The following is a 15,293-nucleotide window of genomic DNA, read 5'->3' on the forward strand; positions in this document are numbered from 1 at the left end:
CTGTGAACGCCAAACCATTGGTAAGAATGGGGATTCTGTGCCCCCATAAGAATGGAGCAGCAGGTCAAGCATACGCGTACCACTCCATTCATACTCCATGGCACTGGTGGATATAGCCAAGTGCTGTACGCTGCTATCTCTGATAAAGTAATTTGGCACGAATAGGGATGAGTGAACACGAACTGCATAGTACCCGGACACGAACCCAGACTTTTTCACTAAAGTCAGAGTTTGGGCAATTTTATTATTTTCCGTTATAACATGGTTATATTGGAAAATAATAGCATTCTTATGACAGAATGCAAAAAATTATGGCTATTTAGGGGTATTCAGCAGGACCTGCCAAAGGACCTGTGATGTGCGCGATGACATCACCATGCTCACCACATATGTCTGAAGAAGGCTTTTTTTAAGCCGAAACGTGTCACAGAAAAAAAATTGACAATAAAGAATACATAATAGCATCGATAATGAACTGCCATTCTGTTCTTCATATGCAAGCAGAGTGCCTCTCCTAGACACGAGCACCACATCCTATTGGTATCGGAGTGCTGAACTACATATGCTATATGTCAGGAGAGGTGACAGGTTCTCTTTAAGTCTACAGAACTACTGTACTGATGAGTGGGCAATTCCTAGATTCTCTGCTGGGCACCAGCGCAGTGTTACTGCAATTCATTTAACCTCCTTTGTGCTAATATATAATTAAACCAAGGTAATAATACTGAGACTTTCCAAGGACACCTGCCAACGCGTTTCAATGACTGTAAAGAGATCACTTAAGGCACCACAACATACTATAGGATATTCCTTTCATTAAAGTGCTGTGCTAAGTACCGTATTACACATGTATGTGGAGTGGATAATACAGTCCAACCCTGCAGACTGTATGAAAACCTTCACTGCTGTCCAGCGCAGCTGAAATCCTTAGGAGAAGATTAAGACTGGCGTTACATTTACAAGCCGTGTAGGTGAGACTCTCTAAAAACCTTCATTGCATATAGCAGACTGTATTATTCCTGGATGAATACTAGAAAAATGTAATTTCCTCAATTTCACACCGAAAATGATTTAAATGGGTATTTGCACAAAACTGTTTTCACAGTGCTATTCCCTGGTTTTGTAACATTTCTCTGGGCAGATGTACACAGCATTCCCCATAGGGCTTGCAATGCAATTCGACAATCGCGTACAGCTATGCTGTCGGTTTCGAAATCCTGTAGGCAATGAACCGGGGGGGGGGGAACTATTTACAACAGAATCACTGTCTGTGTAAAGCAGAATACATCACTGCTGTTTTATATAAAAGTTACTTTTATTTATTATATATATTTTTTGTTGTTGTTGTTGTTCTCTTTTTGCTTTTCTTTTTATCTTTACCTTAAAGGATAAACTTTGTGATTCTGATTCGATAGCATAGCGTTGACCTGATTAAAATCTAGATACTTTTGTCAGGCTTTGTGTCTGCGAGGAGCTCAACAGATTTTGCTGTGAGTGACAGTAAGAGAAAACACACCAGGCAGGCAAATGGAGCCAGCAAATCAGTGGCAAGTGATCAGTGAGCGATAGGGGAAATGCAAGGAAAAGGAGCTGGGAGGAAGGAGAAACTACTCAGAGAGTGGGAGAGAAGGGATAATCGAATGGGAAAGCAGGGAGATCAAAACAGCATGAAGGGATACCCTAAGGGATTTCACCAAAGAGAGGCGGATACTTTACAGCTGGGAAAGATGCAGCCTCCATATAAGTCTATGTAGGCTAGCAGCAGTCCAGACAAGTGCAAGTGGTAATCTTCATTTCATGTGCATGCTTCTTAACTACAGCAAGGCACTGAGCCTGGAGATGACATGATGGCTTATTTTTATTTTTTTTGCAGTCAGCATGGGATATACTCCTCTCTTGATTTTAGCTTTTCGCCTCTGAAAAGCTTCTAGAAATTGAGAACAACAACACCAATTAATCTTATATCGCGAAGAAAAGATCGTACAACAGTATTGCAATGTTTTCTCATAAATCTTCCTACTGAAGTTTTACTTGGAAAAAAAAACCCAGTCTGGAGAATCTTTGAACTTGGCTTGTGGATATTAGAAAATCGCAATCGCACCAAGTAAGTACTAAATAACTTACTGTACCTTTTTTATATTCCTTTTTTGTCAGAATTGAAAGACATCTAATGCTCCACAAGTAAATAGAGTGAAAACTGTCTTATATTTAGGAATTCCTTCCCTGTGTTAGGTATTAGATTACCTTTTTTTTTTGTATTTTTAGCAATTTTACTTAGTTACGTGGTTTCTATAATGTACACCATGTTATAGCATCAGCAGATGCCGGGCTGTTTTAGTCTATTGTATAGTGGTTTATGCCTGGCTAATGCTGACACCTGCAGGAAGGCTAAGAAACCAGATATTAGAGACAGGGAGAGTTTGGCCATATCATTTTTATTTGTAATGATGATATTTATGGATCTCGGTTCACTGATTAATTATTTTATACCTACCTAATAGTTAAGGCATCTTTCCAGTTATCTATTTCTCAACCCCATTAAACACTTACTGGGAGCTGAGATACAGGGAGCTGTTTGTCACCCAGGAGCTGGTGGTCAGAAAATACTTGTCTTTCCTTACTAAAATATCAGGTCTACATGGTTAAGTAATAGAAATTGTGTAAAGAAAATGAGCATGTGAAAACCCAAATAAACAACTCCCTATAACTGAGCTTCCTTGACCCTAGACATAGAGGGGCGAAGGAAGATGTGACATACTGGGTATTAACTGGAGTTGTATCTGAATTGCCAGGTTTTGAGTGCATTTGGCTGTAAAATACAAGAGGATGGTTGAATTTGAACGTATCTTCATATTTAATAGGCATCGCATAGTAAAATGGCATGTAGAGTTTTCTAATAGATTATTTTTATTGATTTTTGAACATAAGCAAAAGTTTTCAATGATACCCCAGGCAGTATTTTAACCCTTCACGACATCTGCATGTACGGCAGATACTAAATCTTCAAAGATGGCACCCGCTCTGGAGAAGAGCATGCGCCATAGCTGCTGACTGCCTGCTGTTTCACACAGCAGACGCCTGGGGCTAATGCCTGCAATCAGAGATAACGCCAATTGCAAACATTTAATTATTCAGATGCCATGGTCAAATGTGAGTGTGAGTGTTGGAAAAAAACAGTAGTGCTGTGGTTCTGGGGCTGAAACGGTTCCTCCATCACGGGAGCCGTTCGTTGGTTGTAAAAGGCCATATGCTTCTGCAGGATCCAATGATGATCGCAGTTTTTTTCTAATGTAGGCCTGCAGGTGGCAGCACTACATTGGAATATACTGAATTTTCTATCTAAAAATGCATTAAATTCCATTTTTGATGGGAGTCTGATGATTGCATGTTGGGGGCCTAAAAAAAGGGACAAAATAAAGGAAAAAGTTTGAAATTTAAAAAATGTATACAAATTTAAATCACTCCCCTTTCCTTAGAATAAAACAAAAAAATAAATAAACAATAAAAAATAAAGATCATAGGAAGCGCCATGTCTCAAAATATGAAAATATAAATGTATCTATCCTGTACGGTGAACATGGTAACAGAAAAAAATCTGAATGGTCAATTTGCCATTTTTTTTGTTTCTTAACCTTGCAGAAAAGATTTAACAAAAAGTGATCTAAAACTCGCCGAACATGGTATCACTGAAAACTACAAACTACATGCAAAAAATGAGCCCCACAGAGCTCGGTAGACTTAAAAGCTATGTACACCTTTGGGGTTATTTTTTTTTTATGTGCTGCCTGACAGAACATAGTACATAACATAAGTAACATAGTACATAAGGCCGAAAAAAGACATTTGTCCATCCAGTTCGGCCTGTCATCCTGCAAGCTGATCCAGAGGAAGGCAAAAAAACAGAGTGAAAATTCAGATCCTGCTACTAGATAAACACAAGTAAAATCGCAAGCGAATAAACGCCCGGTGTAGTTGCTGTCCTAAACCAATCAAATATAAACCCAAAACTAAACTCAGAACAGCATATATTATAGAAATACAAAGTCTTTTATTGGACAAACACTTGTATAAAACATAGAAATCCGTATACATAAGCAGCATTACATCACACAGGATGATCTCCAACGGTCTGTTCCATTATAATAAATATAATTTTGCAATAAAAAATCCCTGGCTGTGCAATACAATGATCAGTCACAGTCCTCAGTCAGCATATATAAAGTGCATAGTGCCTCAACTAAAACATGACATAGGGAAAATACATGCAATACAAATAAATACAGACCAAGTAGTCCTGGATCCCAACACGTGTTTCGCGGTCGCTTTCTCTCCCAGATTACTAATTATAGTGGACAATGGTTACATGACTAGGGCGAAAAGCAGGGATGACAGTGGGCACCCCTGTCTAGTCCATCGTCGAAGAGAAAAAGGCTCAGAGAGATATCCCTTGACTGTGACCCAGGCCGTAGGAGCATGGTATAGCTTACCAAGCCAAGTCAAAAAGCAAGTGGAATCCCATCTGCCACAATATCCCCCACATAAACTCGCATTCCACAGAGTAAAATGATGTTTCATTATCTAAGGAGGCCAAAATATCTTTCTCAGCATTGTGATGCTTAACTTGTAAATTTGTGTATAACCTTCTTAGGTTAATATCTGTGCTTTTCCCAGGCATAAAATCACTGTGCCTAAACCTCCTTGCCAAGACTTTGGCTAACACCTTGGGGCGGGTTCACATTAGCGTTAGAAATTCTGTTAAAGTGTTCTGTTAGAACAGAGTTATAACAGAATATAATGACATTTTAGGACGGAATGCAAAATGCTCCGTCCTTATGCATTTCTATGGGGACAAATAAAAGTTCCGTTTTGTTATGTTATACATGACGAAAAAAAAGACCTGTCAACAGGATTTTTTTCCGTCATGTATAACAGAACAAAATGAAACCGTTATTTGTGCCCATAGAAATGTATTAGGGTTCCGTTTTGCATTCCATTCTAAAATTCTGCTATAACTCTGTTATAACAGAACAGTAGAACGGAATTTCTAATGCTAATGCGAACACTCCCGTTAGCATCCAGATTAATAAAACATGTCATGTAGAGTTGCAAATAACTCTTATTAAATAGGACATATCAAGACCACGTATGATATCAATATAGTATTTTATTGTCTATGAATGTTGTCATGTTATAATATGAACACATTAGAAATTAGACAATCTTTATAAACTTTGTTCCAAAATGGAAATCAGTGTGATCCACTGAAAATCTAAAACCTGGAAAATCTATTTTTCCATCTCTAGTAAAGGTGGTTTTGAAGTGAATGTGTTGCCAAGCTAGGAAGAGTATTCAAGAGTGGAAAAGTCTCTCCTTATGCCAAATGCAGGAGTTTCAGAACACGAGGAAGATCTAACCCTATCTCAGCCCTGAGGGCATCCTAAACTGATTATGGACATTTCCCTTATCAGGTGTAATTGCACATGCAAAACAGTTCCCCTCACCCTCCTTTAGTTTAAGACTTGATTGGCCAAGAAACATCCTAAGTGGCAACCATAACTGTATGATGGCACCTAAACTAAAAGGCTGTGGATTAGCATATAGTTCAAGCCTATAAATAGTGGCCTACAGCAGGTACCACCACGTGGAGCACATTACCATGAGCATCTAATCAAAGGAGTCTGGTGAAAGAGCATGTTATTTTTCAGTCTTGTGACTTCGAGGTCTTTTAGGTTTTGTCTTAATATGATGGTTACCTGCAGTATTCTACAACATGTCATTAGACAGGTCGTGTGGGTGACAATATGGAATTATGTCTGTATAAATGTTTCTTCTGTGTAATGTGTTATTGGCCATTATTACCACTTTACATCAAAAGTGTCTAATCCAGAACACTAAACCATGTCTTAATTAAATCAAAACTGCTGGATTATGCTTTCCATGTGAGGAAATGGCACTTTGTTCTTCCTCTCGCTTTGCAATCCTATTAAGCTAATGGGATCTCACAAGCATTCGTTTTACTTTGCTGTGTTAAAAGAAGCTCACATTATTAGGAAGACCTATGGATACTATAAATGTTAAAGGACATCTCTCACCAGGAGAGACCCCCTATAAGCTGCTTTTAAAGGTCCAGTAGAAATACAACTGCTAAACTGCACCTCAGGGTGTAGATTGAGGAACTGAATGGTAACATGCTTTTGATCTTGGACTCTCCCTGCCAATCAGACGTCCCTAGAAGACTTGTGTGGGTGAAGTATCTTGTTCAATAGGCCTAAAATGAGAATTGCTCCGAACAATTCTATGGGGAATTACTTCAGACTTGTCTGCATTTCAAAAGGGGGCAGTAGTAAACTGGGAGGTGGTAATAGGTATTCGCATATAGTGGGTGCTACCATAATGAACAGACTTCTACTTGCAACATAGGGTCCATTTAGTGAAAACAGTTGTGCAACCTGATAGAGGTCCCAAGTTAAAGATGTCTATCCTAGTGACAAAGCCATCAACATATGGCAGTGTCACGACCGCTATCCCAGCAGCAGTCGTGTCGCACCAGACGGAGGGGAAGGGGGACCCTTATCTACGGATGGGAAATAGAATGGTCACCCCTGACTAACCCTAAGCTGGCACCTGTCTGCCCTGATACCCTAGACGGGATGTGAACCCGTGCGGCGAGCAGGATGCCTAAACCCTTAGTCACCCTAACAAGACTAGCCTGGGGAAAGGCAGATGGGAGCACTAGTCACCATCACTCACGTCTAGGAGAACAACAGGGGAAGACAGCAACAAACAAACAAACAAACAAACAATCTATAACATAGACTTATCCAGTCACGAGCAGAGAAGGTGATCCCAACAACGACAGTCCACGCCAGACCAGAGCTCCACGGCAATACCGTCAAACGATCTCCTCCAAAGGTCAGAATAGCACTGGAAGTAAGGACTATATCTGGCAATGACTGCAAGTGAAACTGAAACTAATATAGTAGCTGGGAGTGGCAGACAGGACTCACCTGAGAAGGATGCCTACAAACTCCCAGTCAGGACAAAAAGGTTCACAAGGCAAAATGACTTACCCTGAACCACGGAGCAAACTCACAAGCTATCGCGAGTAGCAAGTCGCTGCGACCTTCTCCTCCCAGACCTGTCTGGATCAGTCACAGTCGTGACAGGCAGACTAGATTTCCACAAACTTTTGTAGGTCACACCTTGAAAGAGATGGGGGTGACCACACTGTACATTAAACAGAAAAAAGCCCTTTTATTTAATATTTTACTGATTTATAGTGATGAGCGGCAGGGGCAATATTCATGAATATTTGGTAGAATATTTGCGAATTTGAGGTAATTTTCTTGATCGCAAAAAATCGGCAATGGGATATTCGCGTAATGCACGCCAAATACAGGCGTGGGTCACTATAGCTACATTTCTCAAGCTGCTAGAAGTTTCCTGAGACTCGAGAAAATGGTTGGCACGGCAGAACATTACAATAGCTTTATATGCAGATAGAGTGCTCCAATATATTCGCGAAATCGGCACTAATAATGCGAATATTTTGGCGCAATACGTGCAACTTCACATTTTAACAGGTCTGACTACTTATTAGTGATTGGTGCAGTAAGTATTGTTGTGAACTTGTGACATGACAGCACTATGTCTGTAGCATGTATGTATGGACAGCAGAACCAGCTACACTATATCACTATCTAACCTACACTGACTATCTCCCACTAACTATCTGTATTATATATATAAGCAAACTAACTATCTAATGTAATGACACAGGAAAGCAGAGAGCACAGCAATAACAATGCTGTCTCTCTCAGATCTGCAAAATACTGCATGCAAGGGCTGCTGGGGAGGTTCTTATATAGTAAGGGATAGGCAATTTTCCTATTCGTTGCTACGGCTGTTGCTAAGCTCAGATAATGACATTGCAGCCTTCTCATTGGCCCACAAGCAAGAAAGGAGGTTACTGATGAAAATAAAATGTAGAATATTCGAAATTACGAATATATATCACTATATTCTAAATATTAGCGAATTCGCGAAGTGTCAATATTTGCGATTAATATTCACTATTCGAATATTCGCCCCAACACTACTGATTTATATGACATTTGAATTCAACATAAAAAAAAAAAAATATGAAATTTATATAAAAACAGCATTCATTCAACCACTTTCCCAGGAAAGGGGACATATGCCTGGGGTGCTGGGTAACAAGTGGCGTTAGCAAGTCTTGGGTGAAGAACAGCCTGGCTAGGAGTCTACAGGTCATTTGTTTTAAGCAACAGGCCTGGACATGAGGATGATACAGAGCTGACATTACTTGGCACAACTCATGGCTGTATCATTGTGTTTTACATACTGTATAGTAAAATTGTGGCAATACTACTAAAACATAGCCTAGGGTATTCATACTAAAGCGGCAGACCAGCCGACTGCTATGGAGCCTGTGGATGTAATCAATCTACGGATGAGTCAGAGCTGAAATTGCCATAGCTGTTTTTTCTTCCTTTTTTTATGATAATTCAGTCAGTTAAAAGAATCTCATGAATTAAGTTATTTTTCCTTAGGTTTCTACAAGAATAATTTCTCCAAATACATCACTGCTAAATTATGTGAGGCAGCGTGATATGTAGTGAGGTGTTTCACACATCTTGTGTGTAGCCAAGAGCCAGTGTCAACCTTTTAGTTGGCCACTCGATAAATAACACTCAAAGGCGACAATAATCCTCCTTCATATACATCTCCTGATGGTTCTCCTTTAAAGAACAATTTTTTTTTTATCGTTGGAGAAGTAATGGTTTAGGATTTAGAATGGCTTAATCTAATAGAGTTCGAGACAATGGGTTATATTGTGTGTGTGCCTCATGTAGTAAATATATGAGATTCTTTTTGTCATCCATCACCCGACCCCCTCCTCATATAATTTACAGCTCCTCAGTAAGAGGGGTTTCAGTTGGTGATCATATCTGATCTCGTGACATTGTCACCAAGAGGGAATACTTAATTACTTTTTTTGTCATGGTATTTACCATATAATGGATTTTAGTTTTTAAATGAATAAGGCAGAAATTGTGCAACAGGATGGGGGGTACTTTGCTTTCTTTCTTGTACTTACTAAATTACATACAAGATGTTACACCATTGCGCAATTTGTCTGACCTATTTGGAGACCCATAAGTATTTTGGTATCGCTACATCAAATGTGGTTGGAAAATAATGTGATTCTAACCACTACAGATGAGTGAAGTTTTAAAAAAATTTGATTCGGCAGCTTCGCCGAAGTTCCACAAGAAATTCAATGCGTTACAAATTAAACTTGTCAGGAATCGCTATAAATCAGGTATACCCAGGCCACTCCACCTCAGGGTATGGTCCCACTGAGTGGCCATGCTGCGGTGAAGAACCACGTGGCCAATTAGCCCACAGCTGCCTTTTATTTAATAATTAAAGACCTTTTTCATTGTTAATGGCTACATGGCACCTTTAAACAGGGGCTGCACCTACTTCTCAAACCCCAGCATTCTCCAGCCCTACAAGTGGGAGCCCTTCTGCCATCTGCTTTTCCTCCTTTTTTACATCATCTAATATCGATGAGTCATCAGGGACATCCAGCTCCTTCTCTCTCTGCATCTTGTTGACATTTTTAAGAACATGGAGACTTTGAAGGATGATTTGGAAGAAGTAAAGCCAGAAAAATATAAGAATGGTTATCATTAAGACTTGGCCCCCCTAAGGGGTGCAGACCGGATGGTATTGGTTGGCACACTGGCAGTGTAATAATAAAGTCTTCTATTTTATTGGTATTGAATTACAAATTCTAATTTATGGCTGATGTAGGAATAAGTAACTGTAGGAATTAATAAATAAAACTGATGCAGAATAAGTCTCCCTGCACTCTCCTTTTCCAATATTCTTATATTAATCGTTTTCAGCAACACTGTCCCTAGAGCATAAGCGCTTTCCACGTCTTTCCCTATGCTCAGCTAACAAGACAATGGCGGAGACCATTCGACACGAGGGTTTCATAGAGCTGTGACATCACAGGGCATGGCTATCTGCGGATTGGCTGGCTGCACGGCATTATGGGTGATCTTGCTTTCCCAGACTTGTCTCCTCTATGCTTAATTTCACTTTGTAACACATGCAGCTGCCATTTTGGGAAAACGTTTAATTGCACCTCATTCTGTTATTTATTGAAAAAGGACTTGAAATGTTGATACCCTTTAATAATGAGTGTACCAAACCTGTAATTTGCCATTGTTAAACCTCATAATAAAATGTCTAGTGCACGATAGAGTGGAAAATGAAAGACCCATACCTTGTCATTCGCCAGTGAGAATGTGAGTAGCAGTAGTAGTGCAAACAGCAGTAGTGGCATAGTTCACCACTGTGAACATAGAGTCCACCACTGTGTCTTTGAGCCATGGTCAGCACATTCCTCCTGGTCGTTCTACTTCTGGCAGCAGAAGAGCCTTCAATTCTATCATCTCTGTCTTCACTTCCGGCTCTGAGTGGGGTGCCTTTTTTTACCTAACATGCCACACACTATAGAAGATAGTCTTCCTGTTGATGACTTGTATGAGGAGTGTCAGCATTTGGACTGCCATGAGGAGGAGGCTCAGGTGGAGGCAGAGGACCCGATGCATAGCTGTGTTAGTGGTTGTACTAGTAATAGGACTTGACACTGTGGTGGCATTAGCTGTGGCGACAGTGGTGCAAATCAGGGGAGGGAATTATTTGAAGGGGGGGCGGGAGCCCATAATGACATATCACAGTCTGATAACAGCAGTGTCAGACTGGGGTGCCTATGTCCACCAGTAAAATTTATTTTGGGGGCCCACTGTACAGATATATTCAAATATGACCTGCTCAAACAACAGCAAGATGCTACCAGATGATTGAATATGGAGGTTTCTGCAGCAACTTTGAGAAGACAGGTCCTGGGGAGAAGAGGACACTGGCAGCTTCCCTCTATACCTAGAAGTCATCTCAGCTCTAATTGTGTCTATAATAACAAACTGGGAAGTTTCTTTAATAATCTATCAGGTTTTTTATGTGAACATAGGCTGAATGAGGTGCTGTACATTCAATATATGTATGTAGTGCAGTAAGTCTACTGTAAATTCCAAAATACAAGAAAAAAAGACAGCACTCACCTGTTATTTCCCTGGAAGCGTGGGCCCAGCCCGGACTCGGCTGTACACAAACTGGATGCAAAGGAAAAAAACACGGTCCAGCTTCCCATAAAAAACTTTGCAGCTTTATTTGTTCCAATAAAAAACTATAATCCATACACGGTTTACATGCAAAATCCACAATGTCTACGCTTTTCGGACCTCTAAATTTCAGTCCTTACTTATGTCATGAGTAAGGACCGGAATTTAGAGGTCTGAAACGCATAGACATTGTGGATTTTGCATGTGAACCGTGTATGGATTATAGTTTTTTATTGGAACAAATAAAGCTGCAAAGGTTTTTATGGTAAGCTGGACCATGTTGTTTTCCTTTGCATCCATTAAGTCTATGTGTATGTGCCAGTAAATGCTATGTGCCACTTGTGCTGAAGGTGGGAAACTAGGGGCCCACCTTGCTCAGGGGCCTACTGGGGGATTCACCTATACCCCTGCAGGCCAGTCTGAGCTTGGATAACAGTGGCGGGGAATGGCCAGCAATTTTCTTGTGTGAAACTAAACTCCCATCTGGCCAAGTTCCTGGCAATGCAGTTGTTGACATACACTTTAGTTTTGGTAACTGTCTTTAAGTTCCGTGCGTTCCCCCAAATGTAATCTTGCTGTAGGGCATTACTACCTCTGACCAGCTGTCCGTTAAAATTGTCCTGTTCTCCAAATGTTGTGCAGTTCTGCGCCTTCACTATAATGCAATTTAACAGACATTACTACTTCTGGACAACTCACCAAAATGTAATTATGCTCTATGGCATTAGTACTTCTGGCCAGCTGTCTTGGTTTCTACCCTCTTCCTTGACCCATTTAGTGAGGCAGGTACCGTTGTCACACCCAAGTAGGCAAAATTGTCTTAGTGCCCTGCAGTGGATCTGATGAGCTCGGATCAGATCTACTGCGCAGGCGCAGAATCTCTGAGCAGGCTCAGTGCCTGTGCAGTGGATCTTCTGCTGCTTCCCAAGCTCAGAAAGCAGCATCTGATTCACTGTACAAGCAAAAACCTGTATTGCGCCGGCAGAGAGCTGCTGAAAAAAATAGATGGTGCAGGTAACATTGTGATCAGAAATAAATTATTATTTATGTACATACACAATGGCTTTTTCCGAAAATTCAGCTGAATAATAAGTACACTGTAGTCAGATATATTTACTTCTTCCAATTAATCTCATCATTGATGAAATCTTTAGGGGCAGTCTAACATGCCTGATCTATTGTTTCCTCAAGAGAAAGCCTTTGCCAACGGTGTCTGGGGTATCTCCATTTTCCTTATGAAAAAAACAAGCACGCTCAGCAGATCTACTTTTGGGGAAGTCAGGAAAGAAAGCTGTTAAAAGATGTTTTCAGTCGACTAATTTGGCCAACAATCTAATATGTACAGGTGTGTTCTAACCCTACTCTGACAGCAGAGGCCGGGTGAAAAAAGGATCGGGGATTTTAATAAGATTGGTTCATTGCTCTCTCTACTAAAAAAACACAGATGAAAATAGCACTTTAAGGAATTTAGTTTGTCTAATTTATAAAGTTTATAATGCTATGCCCCCTTAACCCCTTAATGACTGGGCCATTTGGCACCTTTTTGATCAGGCTTATTTTAGAAAATCTGACATGTATCACTTTATGTGGTAATAACTTTGAAACACTTTTACTTATCCAAGCCATTCTGAGATTTTTTTTTTCTCGTGACACATTGTACTTCATGACAGTCATAAATTTGAAAAAATATGGGTGGACAGCACTCCTTGGTAATGATGTATTGGGTGCTCGTCTCCAGGAGGGGTGGTAAAAAGCCCCTAGTAGAACAACTTGTAGATATCCAGAAAAATAAAAAATAAAAAACGGAGACAGCACGTCCAAAAAGGTGCAAAAAGTGGAATTTATTCCGGATGCAACGTTTCGGCTGCGTGTTAGCCTTTTTCAAGTCATAAATTTGAGTCAATATATTTCACCTTTATTTATTAAAAAATACCAACTTTACCAAAAAGTTTGAAAAATTAGCAATTTTCAAAATCTCAATTTCTCTGTTTTTAAAACAGAAAATGATAACTCATAAAATATTTACTACTTAACATTCCCCATATGTCCACTTTATGTTGGCAACATTTTGTAAATGTAATTTTTTTTTTGGGGGACGTTAGAAGGCTTAGGCCCCTTTCACATGAGCGAGTTTTCCGCGCTGGTGCAATGCGTGACGTGAACGCTTAGCACCCGCACTGAATGCTGAACCATTCATTTCAATGGGTCTGTGTACATGAGTGTTTTTTTTTTCACGCATCAGTTCTGCACTGTGTTAAAAAACGCAGCATGTTCTATATTCAGAGTTTTTCACGCAGCCCTGGCCCCATAGAAGTGAATGGGGCTTCAGTGAAAAACGCATTGCATTCGCAAGCAATGCAATGTGTTTTTACTGATGGTTGCTAGGAGATGTTTGTAAAAAATTTAGTTTTTTATCAAGTGCGGAAAAAACTGAACAACTGAACACAATTGCAGACAAAACTAACTGAACTTGCTTGCAAAATGGTGCGAGTTTCACTGAACGCACCCTGAATGCATCCAGAGCCAATCCGTCATGCTCGTGTGAAAGAGGCCTTAGAATTTTAGAAGCAATTGTTAAAATTTTTAATAAAAGGACCAGTTCAGGTCTCAAGTCACTTTGTGGGGCTTACATAGTAGAAACCACCCATAAATGATTCTATTTTGGAAACTACACCCCTCAAGTTACTTAAAACTGATCTTACAAACTTTGAAAACCCTTTAGGTATTCCACAAGAATTTAAGGAAAATGGAGATAAAATTTCTAAATTTTACTTTGTTGGCAGATTTTCCATTTTAATAATTTTTTTTCTTTAACACATCGAGGGTTAACAGCCAAATAAAACTCAATATTTATTACCCTGATTCGGCTGTTTACAGAAACACCCCACATGTGGTGGTAAACTGCTGTATGGGCACATGGCAGGGCGCAGAAGAAAAGGAGTGCCGTATGGTTTTTGGAAAGGAGATTTTGCTGGACTGGTTTTTAGACACCATGTCCCATTTGAAGCTCCCCAGATGCACCCTACAGTAGAAAAAATCAAAAAGTGACCCTATTTTGGAAACTATGGGATAAGGTGACAGTTTTGTTGGTACTATTTTGGGGTACATATTGGGGTATGTTTTTTGTGAGGCAAGGTAACCAAAGAATGGATGTTTTGGCACCGTTTTTATTTTTTGCTTTTTACAACGTTCATCTGACAGGTTAGATCATGTGTTAATTTTATAGAGCAGGTTGTTACGGATGAGATTATATCAAATATGTCTACTTTCTTTGTTTGTTTCAGTTATACATAATAAAGTATTTTTGAAAATAAAAATTATGTTTTTGTGTCTCCATTTTCTGAACGCCAAATTTTTCTGCAGATCATCTTGTGCAGGGGCTCATTTTTTGCAGGAAGAGTTGACGTTTTTATTGGTATCATTTTTGGGTACATAAGATTTTTTGATCATTCATTATTAAACTTTTTGGTGCAAGTTGGCCAAAAAATTTGTAATTTTGGCACAGCTTTTATCTATTTATTTTTACAGCGTTCACCTGAGGAGTTGGGTCATGTGATATACTTTTCTTATCTATTTAAGTTTTACACAATAATAGCATTTTTTAAACAAAAAAATAATGTTTTAGTGTCTTCATAGTCTGAGAACCATAGCTTTTTATCTTTTGGCCGGTTGTCTTAGGTAGGGTCTCATTGTTTGCAGGATAAGGTGACTGTTTGATCTGTACTATCTTTGGGGGCATATGCCTTTTTCATTGCTTGGTGTCGCACTTTTTGTGATGGTAGGTGACAAAAAACGTATCTTTTGCCACTTATTTATTTTTTTATGGTGTTGACCTGAGGGGTTAGGTCATGTGATATCTTTATAGAGCTGGTTATTACGGATGCGGCGATACCAAACATGTTTAGGGTATTTTATTTTCTTAATTTTTATCCAATTATAAATGTGTGTATATATGGAAAAATGTTAGATTTTTTTTACTTAATTTATTTTTTACTTTTTTCATTTTTTTAACACTTTTTTTTTGCACTTTTTTGACTCGGACCCACTTGATTCTTGAAGATCCAGTGGGTC

General features: G+C 39.4%; 1 protein-coding gene across 1 annotated transcript in view; it reads left to right on the top strand.

The window, feature by feature from the left end:
* The first annotated feature begins 2,055 nt into the window (after positions 1–2,055).
* TRPC4 (transient receptor potential cation channel subfamily C member 4) overlaps positions 2,056–15,293 on the top strand; it is a 368,249-nt gene continuing 355,011 nt past the window's right edge. Inside the window, exon 1 of the mRNA XM_044285283.1 lies at positions 2,056–2,104. The gene's annotated coding sequence lies outside the window, so the exon portion shown is untranslated. The remainder of the gene's footprint in view (positions 2,105–15,293) is intronic.

The sequence above is a fragment of the Bufo gargarizans genome, chromosome 3 (assembly GCF_014858855.1).
Source record: "Bufo gargarizans isolate SCDJY-AF-19 chromosome 3, ASM1485885v1, whole genome shotgun sequence".
Classification (NCBI taxonomy): domain Eukaryota; kingdom Metazoa; phylum Chordata; class Amphibia; order Anura; family Bufonidae; genus Bufo; species Bufo gargarizans.